The sequence below is a fragment of the Cyprinodon tularosa genome, unplaced genomic scaffold, assembly GCF_016077235.1.
Source record: "Cyprinodon tularosa strain WSP-4 unplaced genomic scaffold, ASM1607723v1 ctg252, whole genome shotgun sequence".
NCBI lineage: Eukaryota > Metazoa > Chordata > Actinopteri > Cyprinodontiformes > Cyprinodontidae > Cyprinodon > Cyprinodon tularosa.
This window is the reverse complement of record NW_024038939.1, coordinates 239,659-255,418: the sequence shown is the minus strand read 5'-3', so window position 1 is coordinate 255,418 and position 15,760 is coordinate 239,659. Positions and strand designations below refer to the sequence as shown.

General features: G+C 39.2%; 1 protein-coding gene across 1 annotated transcript in view; it reads left to right on the top strand.

Annotated features, from left to right (window-relative positions):
* The first annotated feature begins 2,260 nt into the window (after positions 1–2,260).
* The window catches only part of slc7a6 (solute carrier family 7 member 6), a 31,483-nt gene continuing 17,983 nt past the window's right edge, over positions 2,261–15,760 (top strand). The window contains exon 1 of the mRNA XM_038288345.1: positions 2,261–2,390. The gene's annotated coding sequence lies outside the window, so the exon portion shown is untranslated. The remainder of the gene's footprint in view (positions 2,391–15,760) is intronic.

Here is a 15,760-nt window from a genome sequence, read left to right as displayed (position 1 = left end):
GATAGATGGATGAATGGATGTCACTAGTGGTACATGCACCATAGTTTGAAAGCCATGGACATAAATCAATAGTTTTTTTGTTTTTTTTCTCTTTTTTTGACAGGGACAGTACAATTAAACATTGCAACCAAACAGGTGGCCGATGTCCAAGTACATAAGGCTTGTAGCCATGGGCTAATTTGCAGCCTTCGTCCCTGGTTAGGCTTTTAAAGGGTGTTAGCATTAAGGGGGAGGGAGGTTAGTAACGACACACAACTGCATTAAAAAAAACAAAAAGAGAAGTTAAAACAAAAAACAAAACAAAAAAATGTACAGTACAAGCCAGTTTAGTGCTCACACTCTTGATTGTCTTTGAGCCATTGTTTGCATCTGACTTAACGTTTCTAGTTTCCGTTCTGCAGGAAGGTGAGCATCCCCTCTCACGTCTTACAGCCTCTAACTGGTCTTTTTTGTATTTACATGATTCCCTTCCCTATTCACTCTGTCGTTCTTGCATATCCCTCCTGAAATAAACCCTCACCACAGCATGATACTGCCACCTCCTTGATTGAACTGAATTTCCCTGCACTCAGTGCGATGTCCACTGCAACTGTTTTTGTTGGAGTTCCAAACCTTATATTTACATACTTCTTTTATGCTATGTTGTCATCCCTACATTGCAGGGATTGGCTTTCTACCACCATACCATTAATGAGCAAGAATATCTTGGCTTCTTCTCTAACGGTTTAGCAGGACGGCCTTGTCTTGGGAGGTTTGCAGACTCTTTCCACGTCCAGATGATAAATTTGAAAAAAAAAAAAAAAGCTCAGATGTTTAAACCTTGAGCTGTTCAAAGGGAGTTTTTCCTCTCCACTGTCGCTACAAGCATGCTTAGTGTGAGGGATTGCTGAAGAGTCAATGAGTCGATGCAATCAGCTGGTTTTCCTTAGATAGAAAACTTTGAATCAATCTGACTGGATGATCTGGTTGAACTGTGACCTGAGATGACATGATGTGAATTGGAGCTATAGAGATAAACTGAATTGAATTTCTATTGTTTTATAACTTAATTCTATTCAGTTATCAGGATTGTTTTCATGGGCGGTTCTAGACGGGCCAATGGGGGCCAGTGCCCCTGTGGATCATGTCCTGGCCCCTGTACTAAATACATAATACTAAAAAGAAATTCTAATGATGATCAGCGCTGGAACAGACATAGTTCCTGATAGCTACTTTGGATCTATTTTATCACTTTTTCTTTATAAAATATGTTTTAATAATTATTTAAAAACAATAAGGTGATAGCTTCAGTGGCATTGAGATAGAATCCCAGCTTTCATCTGCTAAATGTTTTTTTTTTTTTCAAAACATTTTTTTACAGCCGAATTGATCCGTTTCTTTTCCTGATTTTATAGAAAAGATTTCAACTTAAATTAAGTCAAAAATATGTAAAATTCCTAAATTATGAATATATATTGAACTACTAATTAGTCATAGAATTTTAATTAAAGGAATTTCACTTCATGCAGCTCTCTTAATATATTTGAATCTCTTGCCGTTTTTTATGTCATGCTTTTCTGGGCCCCCATGAAAACATGCTGGCCCCCTCCTGGCCCCCTGGCACATTTGGTCTAGAACCGCCACTGATTGTTTTTGTTTGTTGACTTGTAAAGGTTTTGAAAATATTTGTGTTCTTTTGATTGGATTTACTTTTTTTGTGGGTTTTTCATTTATTTAGTTTCTATTCTTACATTTTCTTCTGTTTTATTTTTCTTCTGTTTTATTTTTTCTATCTAATCTTCACAGATTATATTGGTTTTTTGTTTTTTTTTGGTGTGAATTTCTAAATAACTACTGCTTTGTACGGAAGAGGATTAGGGCCAATGGAAATTTTAAAATAAAATTTTATTTCAGTTTAATATGGGAAAAAACTCAGAATTCTGACTTTTTTTTTCTCTCTCAGAATTTGGACTTAAATCTCAGAATTTTAGTGATGCTATTTCATTAAGAGTTTAGCTTGATTAAAACCAGACAGCTAGTCTCTAAAACAGACATGGCTACGGCTTGATGCTAACATGTTTGTTATTCAGTCAGAATTCTGGGATTAAAATCAGAATTATGAGTCGAATTCTGACTTTTCTTCAATATCAAACGAAAATAATAGTAAAAAAAAAACATGTTAACTTTTTTCTCAGTGGCCCTAATCTTCTTCCGTAGCTCTGAGTTTTTCTGTTGTAATATCTGAGCGCTGGAGAGGTGATGTGCAGCTTTATGTTGCCTCGTCACATGATGCTTCCTGCAGCAGCTGCAGCTGTTTGCAGATTGATCTGATCTGAGAGGCTTTCAGAGCTACTGGCTGCCTGACAGCAACATCCAGGGAGGAGGAATAAAAGCAGAGACCAACAGCAGAGGTAAGAAGACCTGACAGCTGCTGCTGCTGCTGCTGCTCTGCTTGATGTTTGGACTGATTTACTTTTGTTAGGTGAGGAAAATAGAATAAAAAAAAAAAAAAAAAAAAGAGTCCGAGGTAAGTTAGCGAAACAAAGCCGAGACCGGAAGTAAGGTGAGCAGACGATGACTTCATCAATTGTGTTTTCACTTTTAATATTTTTAGCGAATATTTGAACATATTTAGATAAGATTTAGCAGAAAACCCCTAAAAATTATCCTTAAGGTTTCATATTGACAATAAATATTCCTAATTAATAAAGTCCAGCTAAGATCCTTCCGTATTAAGACTAAATGAATTTTCCTTACTTAGAACCTGAAGGTGAGTTAACCTCAGAAATCAAACTCTTTTTTTTTTTTTTTTTTTTTGTGTGTGTGAAAACTAACTGGGCAAAAAAGAGGCAGTAAAATATTTAGAAATAAAAACAAAGTATTTTATTTTGAAGTTACTGAGCGGAAATGGAATGTAGTGTCTGCGAGCTTGATGCGGACAGAAACACCGCCTGCGCCGCTTTTCTTGCTTTCTTGTTTGTCTTTCGTGGTTCTGATGGATTTTTCTCGATGAATGAAGAATAACGTTATGGGTGTGAATACTTTTGCTCTGTTTTTTTATTTCATAAGTTTATTTACAATAATATTTGGAACCCCTACCCCTAGGGTGTCATAAAAATGTAAAAAGGTAAAAATCTGCATAATAAAAAAAACATCAGTAATTTTTTTGGATGAAATATTACAAATAAACGTCTCCAAAACCAGAAAGCTGCATGAACCATAAGTTTTCCTCATCCCTGGTGCTCCTGTTTACCTGAGTTAGGCTCCTCCCACTGTTTACCTGAGTTAGGCTCCTCCCACTCTCAGCTCCTTTGTTGTTGTTACTTGGTGAAAAACACACTTGACAAAAACATTGACGATTAAACAGAGTTTCCACTTCCTGTAAAGAAAAAATTTTACATTAAATTTTCAGTGTTTTTACCAAATGTGCATACATGGCCGGATCTAGACCCGCCAACGGGGGCCAGAGCCCCTATAGATCATGTCCTGGCCCCTCTACTGAAGACATAATACTCAAAGAAATTCTGATGATGATCTGCGCTGGAACAGACATGGTTACCGATAATAATAATAATAATACATTTTATTTAACAGCGCCTTTCTTGACACTCAAGGTCACTTTACAAATAATACAAAAAAATAAATAAAAAGAGATGAAAATACAAAATACAGATACAGGAACATAAAAAACGAAAAACAAAAAAACAATCATGGATAGGGAAAAGAGCAGTATATCACAAATAAGCGAGCTGGAACAGATGGGTTTTGAGTCTGGCTTTGAATAAGGGGAGAGAGTCAATACTGCGGAGGTCGGGAGGAAGTGAGTTCCAGAGCTGGGGAGCAGAGCGGCTGAAGGCTCTGCTCCCCATGGTGACAAGTCGAGCTGGGGGTACAGTGAGGTGGATGGAGGAGGAGGATCTAAGGGAGCTGGAGGAGGTGGCAATGTGAAGGAGGTCTGACAGATATGGAGGAGCAAGGTTATGGATGGCTTTGAAAATATAGAGAAGGATTTTAAATTGAATTCTGAATTGAACTGGGAGCCAATGGAGTTGGTGAAGAACAGGGGAAATATGATGGAAGGAGGGGGTTCTGGTGATGACACGAGCAGCTGAGTTCTGAAGAAGTTGAAGTTTATGGAGAGATTTATGAGGGAGGCCAAAAAGAAGAGAATTGCAATAATCAATACAGGAGGTGATGAGGCTGTGGATAAGGACAGAGGCAGTATGAGTGGTGAGGGAGGAACGGAGACGGTTAATGTTGCCAAGGTGGAAGGATGCAGACCTGGTAATTTTGCCGATAGCTCCTTTGGATCTATTTCATTTATTTCTTTACAAGTTCTGTTTTATTAACTATTTAAAAACAATAAGGTGATAATTAGGCTTCAGTGGGATTGAGATGGGATCCCTGTTTTCATCTGCTAAATGTTTTTTTCAAAAAAAAAAAAAATACTCTAATTTTTACAGCTGAATTTATCCGTTGTCATTGAATTATAATTCGGATTTTATAAAAACTGTAATTTCAACCTAAATTAAGTCAAAAATATGTAAAATTCTATACTAATTAGTCATAGAATTTTAATGAAACCGAATTGAATAGAAATTTCACTTCATGCAGCCATTCTTGCCCTGTTTTTTATTTCATACTTTTCTGTTCCCCCATGAAAACAAGGCTGCCCCCCTCCTGGCCCCCTGGTACATTTGGTCTAGAACCGCCACTGTCTGCATAAGTAAAGGAGGATGGAAAAGTTTTAAGACTTTATGAAAAAAGTCTTTGTTAAAATAATCTACTGTTGATGCTGATCCAGTCTGTATGACAGTAAACGTCTCTGCCCAGCAGTCATATGCATTCCATAGGCTGCAGTGGGGCAGGCCGTACGACAGTGTTCCCACTGCTGATAAGGTTCACACTTTGCTGAACAGTTTCTCTCTCCTTGTATTTAGGTTTATAGATGAAGATGAAGCTAATTAAGCATCTAAGGTCAAACTTGGAAAACTGATGTTCTTTAACTAATCTGGATTCCGTTTTATCGTTTTTGCAAGCAAAGAACACGTTTGGTAAATATAATTTTACAAACAAATTCAATACAAAAATGACTGAAAAACCTTTAAATTAAAAACTTTTTTTTAAATAATTTGGCTGTTTTCTTACATGATTGTTTGTTTTTTCACATAGCTGTTTTACGGACTGAGTTTCATGAATTCAATTCCTTATAAATTGCATTTTGCAGATCGAGACTCTTCATTTCAAGCCCGATACGAATAGTTTCTAGTTTCCATCAGACCAATAGAAAAGCGTCTTTTCTCTTCCCTCCAGAAGGAAGCTCCGCCCCACAGATGAAGAGAATATGATCTGGAAAACTTTGAATAGAATGCAATTCATAAAACTAAATCTGAAAAAGAGAAATAAAGAAAGGAAATAAAATGTGGGGGAAATGGCTGCACGGATGCACAGCTTGTAGAACTGTTGCCTTGCAGCTAGAAGGTTCTGGGTTTGACTCCCAGCCTGGGGGTATTGCATGTTCTCCCCGTGCATGCGTTGGTTCTCTCCAGGTACTCAGGCTTCCTCCCACAGTCCAAGAACTTGACTGTTAGGTTAATCGGCGTCTCTATAATTCTTCCTAGATGTGAGTGTGTGTGCATGTTTGTGAGTCTCTGTGTTGCTCTGTGATAAACAGGAAAAAACAGGGACACCTCATGTGCGTCCCAGCTGACCTGATTCCCTTCACCCCTCCTGGCGTGTTCAGTTTTTTTTAGCCCCCCTTTGTGTGTGAAAATATATTTTTTTAACTATTTGAATGAAATCTGCATTGAATTAGATGCATATTTGTGGGTGACATGAACACATGGAAAACAAATCAATATATAGCAATTCACTTTAATACAAAATAACAAACTTTGCTGAATAAAATAAGTGTTTTAAACATAAGCCTGACCTTCTTAACTTCAAACTGTAAAAATTTATATGAAACAATACATAAGTAGTGCAGATTATTGGTAAAAACGTGTAAAAATTGTTGTGCCTTAAATGCAATGACTGTAGGCTGCAGTTGTAAAACAGAAAAAAAAAATTATTAGCTCAATGCCACATAATCTGTGGCGATAATTAGCCATTTTCCACTTGTATTTCCTCCTATGGGTGGATAGATAGATGGAGGAAAATGTTAAGAAATAAAATGTTTAAAAAAATTGAAAACATAATGTCTGAAGAAGCAAAGATGCCCTCAAAATTATTTCTGGATATATATATATATTTTTTTCAAATTTCTGTTTAAAAATGTTTTCTTTGCTCACAAAAATAATGTAACGAAATTCACCCCAAACATGAGTTTGAGCTAAATTGGAAACAAGAAACTAGTGGCGAGAACCCCAAAGGTCATACAGGTATTTACTCATAAACATAGAGAAACATGCATCATATTTATTCATAATTCACATTATTCACATGCACAGTTTAAATCAACACAGCAAATGCAAAAGTTAGACCCAAGGCTCCATCCCGTCATGTCTGTTCTCCACAACTCAAAAGAAACATTTTAAAATGGTTGGGAAATAGACTGATAATAAACTAAAATGGAAAAAAAAAACCCTCCCTCTGATTATTTGAGGAAAACTGCAGCAAACTACCGGGTCAGTCAGCTTCTCCCTAGAGGTTACTGTTTTCTCAAGAGTGAACCATAAACAATGTAATTAACTTCCTGTTTGTTTCCAGGAGCTATTTTGGTAAAGTTTGTCTCTTATAAGGAAATCTGGGGGCGGGGCTTCAAAACATAGAGCATCAGGCGCATTAAATGTCTCGTTTGGATAATGTTTGGAGGCTGTAGATCTACAGTATAGATCTATTACTGTGAGGATTATAAGTATTTAACACCCGGATATTTTGCAACTTCTCCCACTTTTTTTTTTTTGCATGATGTTTTTTTTGTTTGTTTTTTTTATAAACTTTATTATTTACAATACAAAACTGCATTGTTTACATATTACAAAACAACAAAAACATTTGCCAGGGGGAGCATTAACAGAAAACAATAAAAGTATAATAAGAAATGACAAAATAATCTTGTTTAAAGACCAAAGGTGACAAAAATACCAGATGCCACAGTGAATCAACACAATAAATTATCTAAGATTCCCATTTGATTGCAAGCTTAGGAAGAGGATTAGGGCCACTGGAAAAAAAAAATGTTAACTGATTTTTGTTTTTATTCTATTTCAGTGTAGTATGGGAAAAAAGTCAGAATTCTGAGAAAAAAAGTCAGAATTCTGAGAAAAAAGTCAGAATTCTGAGAAAAAAAGTCAGAATTCTGACTTTAATCTCAGAATTCTGCCTTTAAACTCAGAATTCTGACTTTTTTCTCAGAATTCTGCCTTTAAACTCAGAATTCTGACTTTTTTCTCAGAATTCTGACTAAACTCAGAATTCTGACTTGTTTTTCTCAGAATTCTGACTAATCTCAGAATTCTGCCTTTAAACTCAGAATTCTGACTTTATTTCTCAGAATTCTGACTTTAATCTCAGAATTCTGCCTTTAAACTCAGAATTCTGACTTTATTTCTCAGAATTCTGACTTTAATCTCAGAATTCTGCCTTTGAACTCAGAATTCTGACTTTTTTTCTCAGAATTCTGACTTTATTTCTCAGAATTCTGACTTTAATCTCAGAATTCTGCCTTTGAACTCAGAATTCTGACTTTTTTTCTCAGAATTCTGACTTTAAACTCAGAATTCTGACTTTTTTTTCTCAGAATTCTGACTTTAATCTCAGAATTCTGCCTTTAAACTCAGAATTCAGACTTTATTTCTCAGAATTCTGACTTTTTTTCTCAGAATTCAGACCTTTTTTCTCAGAATTCTGACTTTTTTTCTCAGAATTCTGACTTTTTTCTCAGAATTCTGACTTTTTTCTCAGAATTCTGACTTTTTTCTCAGAATTCTGACTTTAAACTCAGAATTCTGACTTTTTTCTCAGAATTCTGACTTTAAACTCAGAATTTTGACTTTTTTTCTCAGAATTCTGACTTTAATCTCAGAATACTGATTTTTTTTTCTCACAATTCTGACTTTAAACTCAGAATTTTTTTTTTATAAATTTTATTTTAAGTTTTTAAAGTTTACAACATACAGATAAACAACCACACTAATACACAAAAACAAAAAAAGAGAAAACACAGGGCCCAGATGCACAAGACAAAGCATAAAACAATACAGTTGACATGGTGTACACTCCACACGCACATAGATAATCATGTATGACGGTATTCATTAGGATTAGAGGGTGATCGGGGGGGTCTATGAGAGAGTCTGTTCAGCTCAGTCTGGTCCTTGAAAAGTGTTCCAGGAAGGGACCCCAAAAATACGAGAATGTATCTCTGGAGCTATAACGAAGTCTTTCCATCTGTATTATAGACATCATGTCAGTTATCCATAAGTGGAAGGGAAGAGGGACAGAGGACCTCCAGTCTCTCAGAATCAGTCTCTTGGCGACAATCAGTCCCAGTTCCAGAGGTTGCCGCATAACGGTGGGTATGGTCCCCTGCACCAGAGGGCATCCAAAGATTATAAGTCCTGGTTCAGGTTGTATGGGAGTCTTATATGCCTTAGAGTCAAATATTTTTGACCACAGACATGTTAGCAAAGGGCATGACCAAAATGCATGAGACAGTGTGCCCTCAGAAATGTTGCACCTGTCACACATTGGGGAGACAGAGGGGTAGAACTTGTGTAATCTGACCTTCGAATAGTGTAACCGATGTGTGATTTTAAACTGTATTAGCTGATGCCTACTGTTTATTGAAGAAGAACAGATTTTAGAGAGGCACCTGATCCAGAAAGGGTCAGGGATTACTATTCCTAGCTCAGTTTCCCAGGTCTCCTTGATTTTTGTGGTGCATGCTACAGTGCGGTCACCAAACTGATGCACAATTCTTGTAATAAGATGCCTAGAGTCAGGGGGGCTCACTAAAATGTCGAAAAGGCCGTGCTCAAGCGGGAGGTTGTCGAAGTTCTCGATCTTTGACTTGACGTAATGCCTGACCTGCAGATATCGAAAGAAGTGTTTATGGGGCAGATCATATCTTTCCCTCAACAAGACGAATGACGCAAATTTATTACCAATATACATGTCCTTAATTGAGATCAGCCCCCTTTCCCTCCAGTCATGATAAATCTTATCCTGCCAAGGAGGCAAAAAGCTGTGATTGAAGCATAACGGAGTCTGCACTGATGTATTTGGTAGTGAAAGGAAGCTCCTAATCTGATTTAGAATTCGTACTTGATGTTTTAGCACAAAACTCAGGTTTCGATAGGCTTCTGGCTTTTCAAGGCGGGCAAACAACATGGCTGGTAGGGATGAATTATTTGCCAGTTTGGATTCCATCCTGAGCCATAGAGGAGTGTCGACCGCTGAGCCACCCGGGAGCCCCTGCTGCCAGAACATCAGTGCTCTGATGTTGGCAGCCCAATAATAATGTTTAAACACAGGTAGGCCCAGCCCTCCCTCCGTCCTCGGCTTCTGTAAGTGTACTCTAGCGATCATGGCATTTTTCCCATTCCATATGTAGGATTGAATGGTAGAGTCCAAATCCCTGAAGAAGGCTGCTGTGAGATAAATAGGAAGATTTTGACATAAGTACAAGAATTTAGGTAGGGAGATCATTTTAACTGAATTAATGCGTCCAATCATTGACAGGGGTAAAGTTTTCCAGCACTCAATGCTATGCCTCAATCCTGACATAAACTCTGCAAAATTTAGTTCGAATATGCGCTTTGGGTCTTTGGGTATAGTAAGACCTAGATAGGTAATATGGCTCTCGACCACTTTGAATGGGACTTTTTGCAAAAATCCAGAGGGATAGGTATCGGAAAGAGGCATCAATTCACTCTTTGACCAATTGATTGTATACCCGGAGATTTTACTAAATGATGTAATCAAGCCGAGGAGGAAGGGGACAGATTTCACTGTATCATGTAAATATAATATCACATCATCGGCATATAAAGCTGATGAGTGTTTCAACGCCACTGACTCGTAGGCCTTCAATGTGCGGATGTTCCCTTATTGCCACAGCAAGTGGCTCCAATGCGATTGCAAAGAGCGCTGGAGACAAGGGGCAGCCCTGCTGGACTGAGCGCTGCAGGTGAAATGGAGCCGACCGATCATTATTTGTCAGGATAGAGCACATGGGTTCTCGATATATAAGTTTCACCCAGGAGATGAAAATTTCGCCGAAACCGAACCTGCGCAATGATTCGAACATGTACGGCCATTCGACCTGGTCGAAGGCTTTATGTGCATCAAGGGCCAAAATAGAAGCATTGGAATTTTTATGGTCTAGGTATATAGTATTAAGTAACCGTCTTACGTTGAAAAAAGACAATCTACCCGGAATGAACCCTGTTTGATCAGGATGAATGATAGAAGCCAGGCATTTATTTAGTCTAGTGGCCAATATTTTTGTGAATATTTTGCGATCGACATTTTGCAGTGAGATCGGCCTAAAACTGGCAGGGTCGGTTTTGTCCCTCCCCTTTTTTGGAAAAAGAGAGATGTTGGCCTCGTAGAGAGATTTGGGCAGTTTTCCGTCTTTTTTTGAAGCAGATATCATTCTAAGTAAGAGTGGTGCCAGGGGATCACAAAATTTCTTATAGAAATCCGAGCCGAAGCCGTCAGGCCCGGCAGCTTTGCCAGATGGAAGAGATTTTATAGCATCTCTGACTTCCTGTAGTGTAAAGTCAGACTCAAGGTAGTCCCTGTCACATTTGTTTAGTTTAGGCAGTGGGAGGGATTTGAAGAAATCATTAAAGTCACATTGTGTTGAGTCACTCTCGGAAGAATACAGCTTAACGTAAAACTCTCTGAACCTGCGATTTATCTCAGTCGGGTGGGTTAAGAGCGTGCCGGTTTTTGACTTGATGCTATAGATCGACCTTGTGGCTTGAGCACCTTTAAGTTGTAGCGCTAATAATTTACCAGGCTTGTCTCCGAGCTCAAAGTTCTTTTGTCGAAGCTTCCAGAGTAGATTGCTAACTTGGTTGCTTATGATACTGTTGACAGCGGTCCAATGGTGCAACACTAGGAAAGGTAGACAGACAACTACTCTCTTCAGCCCATAGGGCATATTTATTTCTTTACTTTAGTAACAAGCAGACCACATCCATTGATAACCTTTTGTCTCCAACAAGAACAGAGAGAGAGAGAGAAATGTAGGTCTCTTCCAAAACAAATAGCACCCCCTTGCGGTGTGGAATAGGTAACTACAGTACAGAATACATTCAGTCAGTCATACACATGTCAACACTCCCACTTATGAGTGACTTGTATCCTGTACACCTGTTTTTTTTTCTTCTTTTCTTTTAACAACCAGAATAAAACAGAGTTGAATCAGTGCATTTTTACAGCACATACAGAACTTAACACATTTATAATCCCCTCAGATGCTTCAACCAAACATGACTTCAGAAAATTTCTTCAGTTTGACCTTTGACACTGGTTTGGTCATAGCATCTGCTATCATCTCGTCTGTAGGACAGTATATAAGTGCCATCTTTCCATCTTTAATGGTTGATCTTATAAAATGGTACTTGATGTCAACATGCTTGCACCTCTGTCTGTATACAGGATTCTTTACAAGTGCAATGGTGCCCTGGTTATCCTCATAAACTATGGTTTGAGCATATTGATAGGAATCCATAGCCTTCAGCAGTTGCTCTAAATAAATACACTCCTGTATTGTTAGAGTTAAAGCCATGTATTCGGCTTCGCATGTTGACAAGGCTACTGTGGGTTGCTTTTTACTTCTCCATGACACCAGCGAGCTATTTTTGCTCATGCTCACACAGTAACCAGACGTACTCCGTCTATCATTAGTGTCCACGCCCCAATCTGCATCACTGTATGCCCGGAGGCCTAAACCATCACTGCTTTCCCTAAAAGTCAGCTGCTTATCAATTGTACCTTTAAGATAACGCAGTACGTGCTTTACCGTCACCCAGTTTTCCTCTGTGGGGCTTGCGAAATGTTGTGAAAGCTTGCTTACCACGAAACAAAGATCCGGTCTCGTACAAGCAGCTAAGTAGATGAGACTACCTACAGCTTCCCTGTATTTTCTCACATCTGTCATCTTAGGCGCATCATCAGTGTAGTCAACCTTCTGTTCACATGGGGTCTCGCGTGTTCTGCACTCCTGCATATCAAAACGGTTGATGATCTTTTCAGCATATCTCTGTTGTGACATAGTTACACACTCATCAGTCTGACTGAAGTCTATGCCTAGAAAGTGTTTTAGCCTGCCTAGGTCCTTCATTCTAAACATGTTGGACAGCATTGACTTCACTTGCTCTAGACTTTGCGTGTTGTTCGTTGCGATGATCAGATCATCCACCCAAATGACTATTATCACCTTCCCTGCCTGCTCTGACTCTTTTGAGTACACACAATGGTCTGCTGGGTTCTGTGTGAAATTGTCGCTTAACAAACACTTGTGTAACATTTCGTTCCAATTCCGACCCGACTGTTTCAAACCATAGATTGATTTCTGTAATTTACACACTAGGTTGTTCCCTAGTTTTTCATAACCTTCAGGTTGGTCCATGTAAATGTCCCGGTCTATTGGCGCGTGTAGGTACGCTGTCTTTACGTCCATTTGGTGTAATATTAACTTCTCTTGGGCCGCCTTTTGCATGACTACGCGTACACTTGTTATATTGGCTGTGGGGGAAAATGTCTCACTATAATCTATTCCTGCTCTCTGACTATACCCCTTTGCCACAAATCTGGCCTTGTACTGCTCATGACCATCACCACCCTCCTTAATAGAGTACACCCACCTACCTCCCACTGTCTTTCTGCCTTCTGGCAATTTGGTCAGGGTAAAGGTCTGGTTCTCCTCTAAAGACTGCATCTCCTCGTCCATGGCCTTCTTCCATTTACTCGCCTGTGGAGATGTCATAGCCTGTTTAAAAGTCAGTGGTACACCACATACAGGTGCTGGTCATAAAATTAGAATATCATAAAAAAATAGATTGATTTCAGTAATTCCATTTAAAAAGTGAAACTTGTATATTATATTCATACATTACATACAAACTCATATATTTCAGATGTTTATTTTGTTTAATTTTGATGATTACAAATGACAACAAATGAAAATCTCAAATTCATCATATCAGAAAATTAGAATATTACTGAAGACCAATAAAAACAAAGGATTTATAGAAATGTTGGCCAACTGAAAAGTATGAACATGAAAAGTATGAGCATGTACAGCACTCAGTATTTAGTTGGGCCTCCTTTGGCCTGTATTACTGCAGCAATGCGGCGTGGCATGGAGTCGATCAGTCTGTGGCACTGCTCAGGTGTTATGATAGCCCAGGTTGCTCTAATAGTGGCTTTTAGCTCTTCTGAATTGTTGGGTCTGGTGTATTGCATCTTCTTCTTCACAATACCCCATAGATTTTCTATGGGGTTAAGGTCAGGAGAGTTTGCTGGCCAATTAAGAACAGGGATACCATGGTCCTTCAACCAGGTACTGGTAGCTTTGGCACTGTGTGCAGGTGCCAAGTCCTGTTGGAAAATGAAATCTGCATCTCCAAAAAGTTGGTCAGCTGCAGGAAGCATGAAGTGCTCTAAAACTTCCTGGTATGTGGCTGCGTTGACCCTGGACCTCAGAAAACACAATGGACCAACACCAGCAGATGACATGGCACCCCAAACCATCACTGACTGTGGAAACTTTACACTGGACTTCAAGCAACGTGGATGAAGTGCCTCTCTTCTTTTCCTCCAGACTCTGGGACCTTGATTTCCAAAGGAAATGCAAAATTTACTTTCATCAGAGAACATGACTTTGGACCACTCACCAGCAGTCCAGTCCTGTTTCTCTTTAGCCCAGGCAAGACGCTTCTGACGCTGTCTGTGGTTCAAGAGTGGCTTGACACAAGGAATGCGACAGCAGAAACCCATGTCTTTCATACGTCTGTGTGTGGTGGTTCTTGAAGCACTCACTCCAGCTGCAGTCCACTCTTTGTGAATCTCCCCCACATTTTTGAAGGGGTTTTGTTTCACAATCCTCTCCAGGGTGCGGTTATCTCTCTTGCTTGTACACTTTTTTCGACCACATCTTTTCCTTCCCTTCGCCTCTCTATTAATGTGCTTGGACACTGAGCTCTCTGAACAGCCAGCCTCTTTAGCGATGACCTTTTGTGTCTTGCCCTCCTTGTGCAAGGTGTCGATGGTCGTCTTTTGGACAACTGTCAAGTCAGCAGTCTTCCCCATGATTGTGTAGCCTATAGAACTAGACTGAAAGACCATTTAAAGGCTTTTGCAGGTGGTTTGAGTTAATTAGCTGATTAGAGTGTGGCACCAGGGGCCATCAATTTTGAACCTTTTCACAATATTCTAATTTTCTGATATGATGAATTTGAGATTTTCATTTGTTGTCATTTGTAATCATCAAAATTAAACAAAATAAACATCTGAAATATATGAGTTTGTATGTAATGTATGAATATAATATACAAGTTTCACTTTTTAAATGGAATTACTGAAATCAATCTACTTTTTCATGATATTCTAATTTTATGACCAGCACCTGTACTGCTCGGTAGCAATAGTCAATACTGGTGAGCATACTATCATCATCATCACTACCCCCCTGAGTAACGTAATCACTAAGGTTACTCGGGGGCTTACGCTCTCTAGCGGGGTACCTTCTACTGCTTGGGGTCTGTGGCGTCACCCTGTGGTGCTTCTCGCCATCATCCTCTGGGGATCCTGGATTCTCAGTCTGTACATCTGTGCTCTTAGCACTGGGTTGTGATGTGTCTGTCTTGTCAGTATTTATGATGGGGTCAAATCCTAATCCCTGTGTCTGAGTCTCGCTGTCACATGTGGTTTTCGTGATAAATTTTACCAGCCTATGTTTCTGCACTTTTTCCCTTGTTGGGATAGTAAACTAGAAAGGCAGGGCTCTCCTTGTCATGCCCTACGAAGAAGCCCTTTTCACACTTGGGATCTAGTTTACCCCTATTTTGTGTATATGCATAGCACTCTGATCCGAATTTGTGCATCTTTGCTAGATCACACTTCTTTCCCGTCAGTGCTGTGTATGGTGTTGTGCCAATGTGCTTATTAAAGCACCGGTTTCTGGTGTAGGCTGCTTCCTGTACCGCATAAGGCCATAGCCTCTTAGGTAAATTACTGTCAATGAGCTTACACCTTGCCATCTCGAAGAGAGTACGCCCCTCCCTCTCAGCTATCCCATTTTGGTGTGGGGAGTAAGGACAGGACGTCTCATGTCTAATTTTGTTCTTTCTCAGGAGTGTCTTAAACTCTCTATTTGTGAATTCAGTCCCGTTATCTGATCGGATGCATTTCACACTGCCATAAGGCGCTACATCAGCCAGAAACTTTTCAGTAGCCTGTAAGGCATCACTCTTTGTCTTGAGGAAGTATGTGAAAACTACTCCTGTGCACACATCTGTGAAAGATTGCATGTATTTGTAACCATCGATTGAACCATTTGTCACTGGGCCAGCTAGATCAGTGTTTACCAACTCAAGTGGTGTTTTCACCTTCTCAGTTGCATTTCTGTTTCTCGTCTGGGTAAACTTTCCCTCTATGCACACACCACATTCTTTGTCAGGCTTGCGCTTCGCACCTTTAATGTGCATGCCTATGGTTATATTCTGCAGTTTCAGTATGTCGTCGTAATTACAATGCCCCATAATCTCATGCCAGGTTTGGATATCATGGCTAACATTGCACATATCATTTTCATCACACTCGG